This window comes from Hevea brasiliensis, chromosome 5, assembly GCF_030052815.1.
Source record: "Hevea brasiliensis isolate MT/VB/25A 57/8 chromosome 5, ASM3005281v1, whole genome shotgun sequence".
NCBI classification, from domain to species: Eukaryota; Viridiplantae; Streptophyta; class Magnoliopsida; order Malpighiales; family Euphorbiaceae; genus Hevea; species Hevea brasiliensis.
This window is the reverse complement of record NC_079497.1, coordinates 2,740,591-2,753,163: the sequence shown is the minus strand read 5'-3', so window position 1 is coordinate 2,753,163 and position 12,573 is coordinate 2,740,591.

Sequence of the window (12,573 nt, the reverse complement as noted above, 5' to 3'; positions counted from 1 at the left end):
GCAACTCATGTTGCTGGAAATATCACCAATAGCTAAAACCAAGTCTCGTTCGATGGCACCGATCAATCGAGACATTGGTTTTATTTGCATTCTTTTTGTGGTATTGAAGTAGTAATTTTCATGCCCAAACGTACTTAATTGTGGCAACTTAAGTTGGTAGTAGACATTAAAAAAAAAAAAAACAGTACCTTAACTTAGTGTTATATAATAGTAAGATATTTAAACTTTAATTTGTGACATAAAATTTCTATTTTTAATGTAAACAATATAAATCTTCTAAAAGTTGGTTACTGAAAATCATAGAAGGTTTTATATTACTTAAATTAAAAATTAGAAAATAAAATTTAGATGCTTTACTGTTACATATTTTTAAGTTGAGATACTATCTATATAATTTATCCTAAAAAGTAGTGTGAACATATGGCAAATTGGCAATCAAAACAACACAAAAAGAAGTACGAATGGGTAATATAATTTTTATATGCCCAGATGCCAACAAAAGAAAAAGCAAAGCAAATGAAAGTCTTGGCAGACAAGAGTAAGCATCCATAATTCGTAGTTGCAACTATCAACACACCACCACCAAGCTTCAAAACACATGTCATAACATCATGGACCTTCTCATATTAAAATTGTCACTGTTTCAGAAACTACACTAAAGGAGGTAAAAAGAAAAACTATATTTTTTTATCAGAGGAAAGAAGATTGTGCCATCCAGACAAACATTTTCATTTCAAAAAAAGTAGGGGAAAAACAAACCACTGTAAAACAAAGAAGCATTCAAAGGCAGACAGAATGATAAGAACAGAGAAGAAGTAAATGATAGAAGCAGCCACCATCTGCATGTTTCCTAGTATCCTTTTGAGAAGGGGTATCCAATTGTCAATGCCACAATGAGAATAGTGTCTGTGATGGATATGTAATTAATCCTTTTTATTTCTAAGGTCAAAAAGATTGGTGAGAGATAAATATCAGAGAAGATTTTAATCATTCCAGTAGTGAAACAAGTTCACCACCATGGATATATAATTTGTCCAAATAATATAGCTAAACTGCTAAAAACTAAAAAGGAAGTAGCTCTCCAAGTCTATGAGTTGTTTATACACATGATGGCCACCCATCCACCCACAGCAATATGGCCACCTACCTACCATTTGGGGGCACCGAAGGGTGCACAGTGCACTGCTTCTTCAAAGAGAGCTCAAACAAGTACAATTTGTGATTATTGTATTTCTCTTATTGTAAATGCATGCACCATTGCATTGGAGCCTTAATCAGAACCAACAATGGCCACTATAAATGTTATAAAATGTCAAGTACCCCACAATATCAATCTAGTACAGCCTCACTATTCAAGAAATCTAATAGAGAAATTTTTCGTTAAGGAATTCAATCAATGAGAAGAGATAATCTAGAATTTATTGCACAAGAAAGGCATTTATATAGGTCAATCCACAAGGATTAGATTTCAAAGATTTCAACTTGGTGGATGTGTGATTTGTGTCTCTGAACCAAAATCATGACATGTGCAACTCTCATGAGCAATTAGCAAGCAGGGAAATGTTGTGTAGAAATAGCAATAATATATAATGATTCAACATATTGACAAAACCTAATCTTCAAATAGCATACATGGCAATAGTCACTATTGAAAATTAGACACCTGCATTCATGATTCAGCAGCAATCTTTCATTTTCTAACATGGAGTTGCATGTGAAAAAAACAAGAGAACTTTTGATGTTGGGTGTCACATTCTTGTATTTACCATTTGTAAACTTTAGCATGAAATAACTGAAAGTTAAAAGGAAAAAATTAAAAAAAGTCGACCGTTAACTTAAGACTACGATTTAAGCATATATAACTACAGTTGAAAATATAGCAATGAGAGCGTCTAGAAAAGGCAATTTTGCCAAGAAAAACAGTGACTTGTTTGAGCTTCTCAACCATAGCTAATTGCAAAGATAGATAAACGAGGATACAAACAAAAACAACATTATCATAAAGAATGCATTATATGAAGCACTTAATATGTTTGGTCAAGATTATCACCTACAGTTCATTTTCCAATTCAAAAATGTCAATTCTCTATTGGTCATGAAAGTAATGTAAAATAATTATATGGTATTCAAGATTCTTTTCTCCATCACCTGAACTGCACATTATGATAAAGTGGAAATAAACCCTTAATTTGCTTCAATGAATGAGTCACCATCATTTAGTGCTCTTACTTCATATCTGAAAACAACCCTAATCTTTACTTCTTTTTTTTTTTTTTTTTCGGTTACTATGAAATTTACAGAAATTTTTATAATAAATATTTAATTTAAGAATTACTCAACTAAGAACCAGCTTATAGTATATTTGCTGAGATCAAAATAATTAATTCCCCATTAATGACCATAGTGCTTTCATTATTTTGGAAATTAATTCCCTATTAGGTCTACATGTCATCGTCAATAGTTACACCAAAAGCTGTCTGTCAAGGTGCCTACAGCATCTAATTATTAAACTTAAATATAATATAAGCTCTCCTCAACCCACATCATATATATATATATATATATAAATGCTTTTTCTTTTCCCTTTTTTATTCACTGATCATTACTCAACTGCAGAATTAATTATATATGCCATTCTGTTTCTGCTTCAAATAATTAATGGTTATGATTTTTTTTTGGTTTATATTAAGTTAATGTTCTTGCTAATCATGCTATTAACAGGCATTAATTACAATATATAGTTTCTTATATACAAATATATTAACGCAAATGATAGAAAGGTTGAGAAGAATAACACATTATATACCATCTTTTGCATTATTTATAAAATGTGTTTTCTAAAAATAGATAAATAATATACTTTGATTAATTGATGAATCATGCAAAAAAGAAAAGGAAAGATAGGTAGGGTTAAGAAGGGAAGAATGATCAGAGATGAGAAAAATGGCAATAGGCAGCTAGCCAACTCTTATTTCTTGTTGATTATAAAATACGGTTAGATAGATAAATTAATATAAAATGTGAGAATGGGATTTTTTTTTCATACGAAATATCAGCAAACTAATAAAATATATAGCAGATCGATTAATTAATATTTAATTGATTCCTATATCATCAGTTCCTGCTATATTATATTGTACATATGAAAAGTCTTAAAGCATTAATTTATTCTATTGTAATTGTTCTAATTTATTTTTATTCCACATGCAATTGCCTCGGTTTTCTTGATATTTTTCAGGTAAATTTTTATTTACATTTGCTCCATTATTGATTTAATATATAAATATATGGGATTTATATATTTAGTACATAGGGTAGCTTGATTTGTCTTCCTTCATCTTTAATATGTAAAAAGTGAAGAGATCTATAGTTTGAGTTTCTTCAACTACCTATTCTAAGATAATTTACCTTTATGGTAAGAAAAGAGATAACTATCTCCCATTGTATAGCCAATCAATTATTATTCAGTCCATTGAACCTGAGTCTCATTATACTTTTTATATTTTAAATTTATGATAAATCAGGTCTAACCAAGAGTCTTATTTTTCAACTCTACGCAAAGGTTTTTAAGTTGAAATTGCTATTATGTATACATCATCATTTAATTCTTTTCCTATATAGTGCATGATTGATTATGTAGAAATAATGTAAAATTGCCTCAACTAATTATTATTATTATTATTATTATTATTATTATTATTATTATTATTATTATTATTATTATTATTAGTTAGTCTATAAGACAGATGGTAGAACTGATAGTGGAACAGAACACAAGATAGATATAGAAAACAATAGAAGATATCATAGAAAGAGACCAATTAGGAAGGAGCAGGTTAGGAGGAGGATCAGGGTTGGTACTTGGAATGTTGGATCACTTACAGGAAAATTACTGGAGCTTGTGGATACTTTGGAAAGGAGAAGGGTGAATATTGCTTGCATTCAGGAGACTAAATGGGTAGGAGAGAAAAGTAAAGAAGTGGGTAATTCAGGGTACAAACTGTGGTTTACCGAAAAGGAGAGAAATAAGAACGGAGTGGGCATAATCATAGACAAGATATTGAAAGACACAGTAATAGCTGTGAAAAGAGTAGGAGATAGAATTATACTAGTAAAGCTAGTACTAGAAGGAGAAACAATAAATATAGTTAGTGCTTATGCCCCACAAATAGGACTAGACAGTGAGAGTAAACAAAGATTTTAGGAAGATATGGATGATTTAATACAAAGCATACCAAATGAAGAGAATGTTTTCACTGGTGGAGATTTGAATGGACATGTAGGAAGTGATAGACAAGGTTATGAGAATGTTCATGGAGGTTTTGGTTTTGGAAGTCGAAAGGAGGAGGGAAAAAACATCCTGGATTTTGCTATGGCATATGACCTAATGCTAGCAAATACCTACTTTATAAAAAGAGAGTCACATTTAGTGACTTTCAAAAGTGGGCAACATAGAAGCCAAATCGACTTCCTCTTAACCAGGAAGACAAATAGAACTTTATGCAAGGATTGCAAGGTCATTCCAGGAGAGGCTTTAACAAGTCAACATCGGTTGATAGTCGTGGATGTCAAGTTTAGGAACAATTCAAGTAAGGTCAGAAGAAATAGTGTAGCTCGAACAAAGTGGTGGGAGTTCAAAGGAGTAAAGCAAGTGAAGTTCAAAAATGAGCTTCTCGAGTCCGAAGTATGGAAGCTGGATATGGAGGCCAATGATATGTGGATACAGATGGCATCAAAGATTAGAGAAGTAGCTAAAAAAGTACTTGGAGAGTCTAAAGGACATGGACCACCCTCAAAAGAGAAATAGTGGTGGAATGAGGAAGTACAAAAGGCAGTGAAGAGAAAAAGGGAATGGTATAAGAAATTACCTAAATGTGATAATAATGAGGCATATGAACAGTACAATATAGCAAAGAAAGAGGCAAAAAAGGCAGTTAGTCAAGCAAGAGCACAGGCCTTTGAAAAGTTATATGAGAAACTTGGAACTAAAGAAGGGGAGAAAGATATTTATAGATTAGCAAGGAGGAGAGAAAGGAAATGTCAAGAACTCAATCAAGTTAGGTGCATTAAGGATAAAGAAGGAAAAGTGTTGGTGAAAGATGAGGACATTAAAGAAAGATGGAGAAATTATTTTAATGATCTCTTTAATAATAGTCAAAATGGTAATAGTGTGAATATAGATTATAAAACAATAGAAAAGAATGTGAATTATACTAGAAGGATTAGATCTTTAGAAGTAAAGGAAGCACTTAAGAGAATGAAAGTGGGTAAAGCCTGTGGACCCGATGAAATACCAATTGAAGTGTGAAAGTGTTTGGGAGATATGGGAGTGGCATGGTTAACTAAATTATTTAATAAAATTCTAAATTCAAAGACAATGCCTGATGAATGGAGAAGAAGTATCTTAGTACCTATTTTTAAAAATAAGGGAGACATACAGAGTTACTCAAACTATAGGGGAATTAAACTCATGAGCCATACTATGAAGTTGTGGGAGAGAGTTGTGGAGCATCGACTACGTCATGATACTTCTATCTCTCTCAATCAATTTGGTTTCATGCCCGGTCTTTCAACTATGGAAGCGATTTTTCTCATTAGAAGCTTGATGGAGAAATATAGAGATGTGAAGAAAGATCTGCACATGGTTTTTATTAATTTGGAGAAGGCTTATGATAGTGTTCCAAGAGATGTCTTATGGAATGTGTTATAACAAAAGAGGGTATCTATTAGGTACATATAAGTGTTGAAAGATATGCATAAAGGAGCAACTACTATTGTGCGCATGGTGGGAGGGGACACAAGAGATTTTCCAATCTCAATTGGATTACACCAAGGATCAGCCATAAGCCCTTACCTTTTTACATTAGTTTTAGATGAATTGACGAAACATATACAAGAGAGTATTCCTTGGTGTATGATGTTTGCGGATGATATTGTTCTGATAGATGAGACACGAGAAGGAGTCAATAGAAAGCTAGAGCTTTGGAGAAGTGCTCTAGAGTCAAAGGGTTTTAAGTTAAGTAGAACGAAGACAGAATACATGAATTGCAAGTTCAGTGAAGGCCAAACTGGTGATAGGGAAGGAGTTAGTTTGAATGGAGTGGCACTGTCCCAAAGTAATCACTTTAAATATCTAGGCTCAGTCCTTCAAGTAGATGGGGGATGTGAGGAAGATGTTAGTCATAGGATTAAAGCCGGATGGTTGAAGTGGAGACGTGCCACGGGAGTTTTATGTAATTGTAAGATTCCTAATAAGTTGAAAGGAAAATTTTACCGTACAGCCATACGACCGGCTATATTATATGGTAGTGAGTGTTGGGCACTGAAAGAGTCGTGTGCATCTAAGATAAGAGTTGCAGAGATGAGAATGTTAAGGTGGATGAGTAGCCATACTAGACTAGATAAAGTCCGTAATGAGAGTATTAGAGAAAAGGTAGGAGTGGTGCCAATTGAAGATAAGTTGAAAGAAGGGAGATTGAGGTGGTTTGGTCATGTGAAGCATAGAAATACGGAGGCTCCAGTTAGACAAGTAGAGCACATTAGGTTAGAGGATAGAAAGAAAAAAAGGGGTAGACCTAAATTGACTTGGAGGAGAGTAGTACAACATGACCTACAAGCATTACACATTTCTGAGGATTTAACCCAAAATCGTTTAGAGTGGAGAAAGCGAATCCATATAGCCGACCCCAAATTTTTGGGATAAATGCTTAATTGAGTTGAGTTGAGTATATATGTACCCAAAAGTAACTCCGCCTAAGTAGTTTGAGCTTAGCAGGTCCCAAGCCCGGATAAAGGAAGAGGGTTGCGGTAGGTGACAACCAGCGTAAAAATTTCGTCACATCTTATGATACGGATTCAAATGATATAAACATTGGGGCGTCCTTTACTTACGACGCGCTACATTTGAACCCGGGTGTAATGAGAAATATGCAAGGGTGTAGGGCGTTCACCGAAAGCAACGTGCCATGCCAGCGCTCGGGTGTGGTGTTAAATGAGTAAGGGTTCCCAAATCATGGATGGGTGTGGGTAAAGAAGTTAGTCCATAGGACAAATATTAGAACAGATAGTAGAATAGAACACCAGATAGGCATAGAGAACAATAAAAGATATCATAGAAGGAGATCAATTATGAATGAACATGATAGGAGGAGAATCAGGGTTTGTACTTGGAATATTGGATCACTTACAGGAAAATTAATGAAGCTTGTGGATACCTTGGAAATGAGAAGGGTGAATATTGCTTGCATTCAAGAGACTAAATGAGTAGGAGAGAAAAGTAAGGAAGTAGGTAATTCAGGGTGTAAACTGTGGTTTACCAGAAAGGAGAGAAATAAAAACAGTGTGGGCATAATCATAGACAGAACGTTGAAAGATGTTGTAATAGCTGTGAAAAGAGTAGGAGAAAGAATTATACTAGTAAAGCTAGTACTAGAAGAAAAAATAATAAATGTAGGTAGTGCTTATGCCCTACAAATAGGACTAGATAGTGAGAGTAAATAAAGATTTTGGGAAGATATGGATGATCTAATGCAAAGAATACCGAATAAAGAGAATGTTTTCATTTGTGGAGATTTGAATGGACATGTAGGAAGTGATAGGCAAGGCTATGAGAAAATTCATGGAGGTTTTGGATTTGGCAACCGAAATGAGGAGGGAAAAAACATTCTAGATTTTGCTATAGCATACGACCTAATACTAGCAAATACCTACTTTATAAAAAGAGAGTCACATTTAATGACTTTCAAAAGTGGACAACATAGAAGCCAAATTGACTTCCTCTTAGCTAGGATTGACTTTCTCTTAACTAGGAAGACAAATAAAGCTCTATGCAAGGATTATAAGGTCATTCCGGGAGAGGCTTTAACAAGTCAACATCGATTAGTGGTCTGGGATGTCAAGTTTAGGAACAAATCAAGTAAGGTTAGAAGAAATAGTGTAGCTCGAACAAAGTGGTGGGAGTTCAAAGGAGTAAAGCAAGTGAAGTTCAAAAATGAGCTTCTCAAGTCCGAAGCATGGAAGCTGGATATGGAGGACAATGATATATGGATACAGATGGCATCAAAGATTAGAGAAGTAGCTAGAAAAGTACTTGGAGAGTCTAGAGGACATGGACCACCCTCAAAAGAGAGATGGTGGTGGAATGAGAAAGTACAAAAGGCAGTGAAGAGAAAGAGAGAATGGTATAAGAAATTACCTAAGTGTGATAATAATGAGGCATATGAACAGTACAAGATAGCAAAGAAAGAAGCAAAAAAGGCGGTTAGTCAAGTAAGAGCGCAGGCCTTTGAAATATTATATGAGAAACTTGAAACTAAATAAGGGAAGAAAAATATTTATAGATTAGCAAGGAGGGGAAAAAAGAAATGTCAAGACCTCAATCAAATTAGGTGCATTAAGGATAAAGAAGAGAAAGTGTTGGTGAAAGATGAGGATATTAAAAAAAGATGGAGAAATTATTTTGATAATCTTTTTAATAATAGTGAAAATGGTAATAGCGTGAATATAGACTATAGAGCAATAGAAAAAAATGTGAATTATACTAAAAGGATTAGATCTTTAGAAGTAAAGAAAGCACTCAAGAGAATGAAAATGGGTAAGGCTTGTGGACCCGATGGAATACCAATTGAAATATGAAAGTGTTTGGGAGATATGGGAGTGGCATGGTTAACTAAATTGTTTAATAAGATTCTAAATTTAAAGAAAATGCCTGATGAATGGAAGATGAGTATTTTAGTACTTATTTTTAAAAATAAGGGTAACATACAGAGTTGCTCAAACTATAGGGGAATTAAACTCATGAGCCATATTATGAAGTTGTGGGAGAGAGTTGTGGAACATTGACTATGTCATGATACTTCTATCTCTCCCAATCAATTTGGCTTCATGCCTGGTCGTTCAATTATGAAAGCGATCTTTCTCATCAGAAGCTTGATGGGGAAATATAGAGATGTGAGGAAATATTTACACATGGTTTTTATTGATTTGGAGAAGGCTTATGATAATATTTCAAGATATGTCTTATGGAGAGTGTTAGAACAAAAAGAGGTATCTATTAGGTACATACAAGTGTTGAAAGACATGTATGAAGGAGCAACTACTATTGTCCTCATAGTGGGAGGGGACACAAGAGATTTTCCTATCTCAGTTGGATTATACCAAGGTTCAGCGATAAGCCCTTACCTTTTTACATTAGTTTTATATGAATTAACGAAACATATACAAGAGAGTATCCTTTGGTGCATGATGTTTGCAGATGATATAGTTCTGATGGATGAGACACAAGAAGGAGTTAATAGAAAGCTAGAGCTTTGGAGAAGTACTCTAAAGTCAAAGGGCTTTAAGTTAAGTAGAACGAAGACAGAATACATGCATTGCAAGTTCAGTGAAGGCCGAACTGGTGATAGAGAAGGAGTTAGTTTGGATGGAGTAATACTGTCCTAAAGTAATCAATTTAAATATCTCGGCTCAGTCCTTCAAGTAGATGGGGGATGTGAGGAGGATGTTAGTCATAGGATTAAAGCCGGATGGTTGAAGTGGGGACGTGCCACAGGAGTTTTATGTGATCGCAAAATTCCCAATAAATTGAAAGGAAAATTTTACTGTACAGCCATACGACCGGCCATGTTATATGGTAGTGAGTGTTGGGCACTGAAGGAGTCGTATGTGTTTAAGATAAGAGTTGCAGAGATGAGAATGTTAAGGTGGATGAGTAGCCATACTAGACTAGATAAAGTCTGTAATGAGAGTATTAGAGAAAAGGTAGGAGTGGTACCAATTGAGGATAAATTGAGAAAAGGGAGATTGAGGTGGTTTGGTCATGTGAAGCGTAAACATACGGAGGATCCAGTTAGACAAGTAGAGCACATTAGGGTAGAGGATAGAAAGAAAAGAAGGGGTAGACCTAAACTGACTTAAAGGAGAGTAGTACAATATGACCTAAAAGTATTACACATTTCCGAGGATTTAACCCAAAATCGTTTAGAGTGAAGAAAGAGAATCCATATAGCCAATCCCAAATTTTTCGGATAAAGGCTTAGTTGAGTTAAATTGTATATGTACCCAAAGTAATCTCATTATATAATTTATACCATTTTATATATCATTATTAAATTAAACTTTATTTGTATTAGGCTTGGTCATGGTTCTTAAACTAGAGGATTTCAATTCAGTAACTAAGATATTATAAATAGTAAAACATAAACAGTAAAATTTTTTTAAAACATATCTTATAATTATAATAATATAATGTTATGACTCAACCTATGGGCGGGACCGGCACTAGGACCTGGGCCAGCCTAAAGCTCTTGAGGCTAGTAGTAAGTCTAACTATTCCTTAACCCAATCTAAGGCCCATTTTAAGCCTAATTTCAAGAATTCAACTGAACAAAGTCTAGCCATAATATGGATCATACAACGAGGAGTTTTTTACTCGCCGGACCTGTAAACATAATATATATAACAATTTGGGGAGCTCAGCTCACCCTCTACATACTCATAATGGCATAAAATCAAATGGAAGCTCAGCACCCTCATCCAATCCATTCATACGCACACATACATGTATTTAATATTCTTACAAACTCAACATAATATTATATTACAGTCCCAAATTGATTAAAATACTCCTAACACATGCAGAGTCTAGAATTTAAAAAAATTATACAAGCATAACAGATATTAATAGATTGCCTGCGAAGGAAAGAGACAGGTTAGAACTCAATAAGAAATCTCCTGTATCCTGGAAAAACAAGGTGAACAGAAATGAGCGTTCGACTCAGAGAGTAAAATATCAATTTTAACCATAATTTCTATAGCTATCTAAAGCTACTGCATCCTGAAGAGTGGAATGCAACACCATCAAAATTTTTATACAAATTACATCATAACAGCAAAAAGGTAATTTGGAGCACTCACACATCCAATAATGTTCAAATAGTACATATATAGGATCTGATCCCCTATACAGCTCTCTTAATCCAACCTCTACTAACAAGTGTCTCTCAAGTCAAACTTTTGCTTAATAAACCAAACGCGGGGGCCAGCGAGATCATCTCGAGCCATGCCTACCCCGACTTATCCCTAAAAGGATCGAGTCCCAGCGAGTCAAGCTCCAGCCGCGTCTACCCGTCTTGTCCATAACCAATACCACACACACGCCAACACACGCGCACTGCTTCAAATTACCATAAAGCAATATCTATAGCATATCATCAATTAAGAATATAATATAAAACGTGCCTAGTGTTTAACTACATAGATATATATTTATAAGTGATGCATGGGCATGCCTAAACATATAATAATATTGAAATTATAATTAAAATTAATATTTTACTCATAAACTTAAACCGATATCACTGCGGCGGCTGAGCGGAGGAAGAAGGCTGTCCCGGCTCATCTGATAATTTAATTACAATTATTTAATATATTTGACTCAATACAAGTTTAGAAATGACCAAAGACACTCTAAGTCATATCGAAAATCCAGCACAGTCTCTCCTATATCTAGGATCTACCCAACTTGCAAAAGGATTCAAAATACACTTCTATATTTGCAAGTCATACAACCACAACTCAATCACATCACATAGCCCCTCCTGGGCCCATCCAAACAGTCAACCACCACAATTTAGAAAATTACCATTTAGTCCTTATAACTAACCTTTTGCAAAAACTATCTAAATGAGCTCTAAAAATTCTAAAATTTTACCCTGCGGTCCTTAGCAATATTATTAAGCTAATGCAAAAGGAATTATAATTTTCTAACCTATCTCGAATATTTTATATATTTTTAATTGAAATCAGGCACTAGATAATTAAGAAAAATGAGATTTCGAGTTTACCTATGTTAATTCCGACCCTTGGAATACATCCGGGACGTTTGAAAATGATGGGATAGCCTATAACCTCGACTCGATTCTGAAGCTTTCCTGGTAGCCTAACTACTCGGCCCGAAATTGTTGACCCAAGCAACTGTTTAATTTCCTCGAAACGAGCATACCTACGCGAAGCCCACAACATGGGGGTTAGTATATAATTTTTACGGAATTTATTAAGCTCATTTAATGTTTAGAAAAATACTGCGAAGTTCCGTAGGACTCATCGAAAAATGGTATCAGAAAATTTTGAAATAGGTATTGCCGTGAAGCTCTCGTCGAGGGGAGCACTCTGGTACTCTCGGATTTTTCGTGGGGTTCACGGTTTGCGAGAAATCTAGCCCAAAAGTCGAAATTGACTAAAACTTCCCGGATAAAAATTGGACAAATCGCTCAATGGATTTTTGTGTTCTTAGTGTCTATGGAAAGCTCTTGAAGTGTGTATGGGTTTTGGGATAAGACCCGATCCAATCGGTGACTGAATCGGTCGAAATCGGCCCAAGAAGACGAAACGATGCGCTGCTTGAAGGGGAGTTTTTGGGGCTGTTTTCCGGCGGCCTGGAGCCTCAGTCGGCGGTGGGGAGGGTCCCTAGAGGCGTGCCGTCGAGCTGGGGAGGGAGGGGCGGCGGTGAGGCGGCAAGGAGAGGAGAGAGGGGAGTTTTTGGGGCGGTTTTCCGACGGCCTGGAGCGTCAGTCG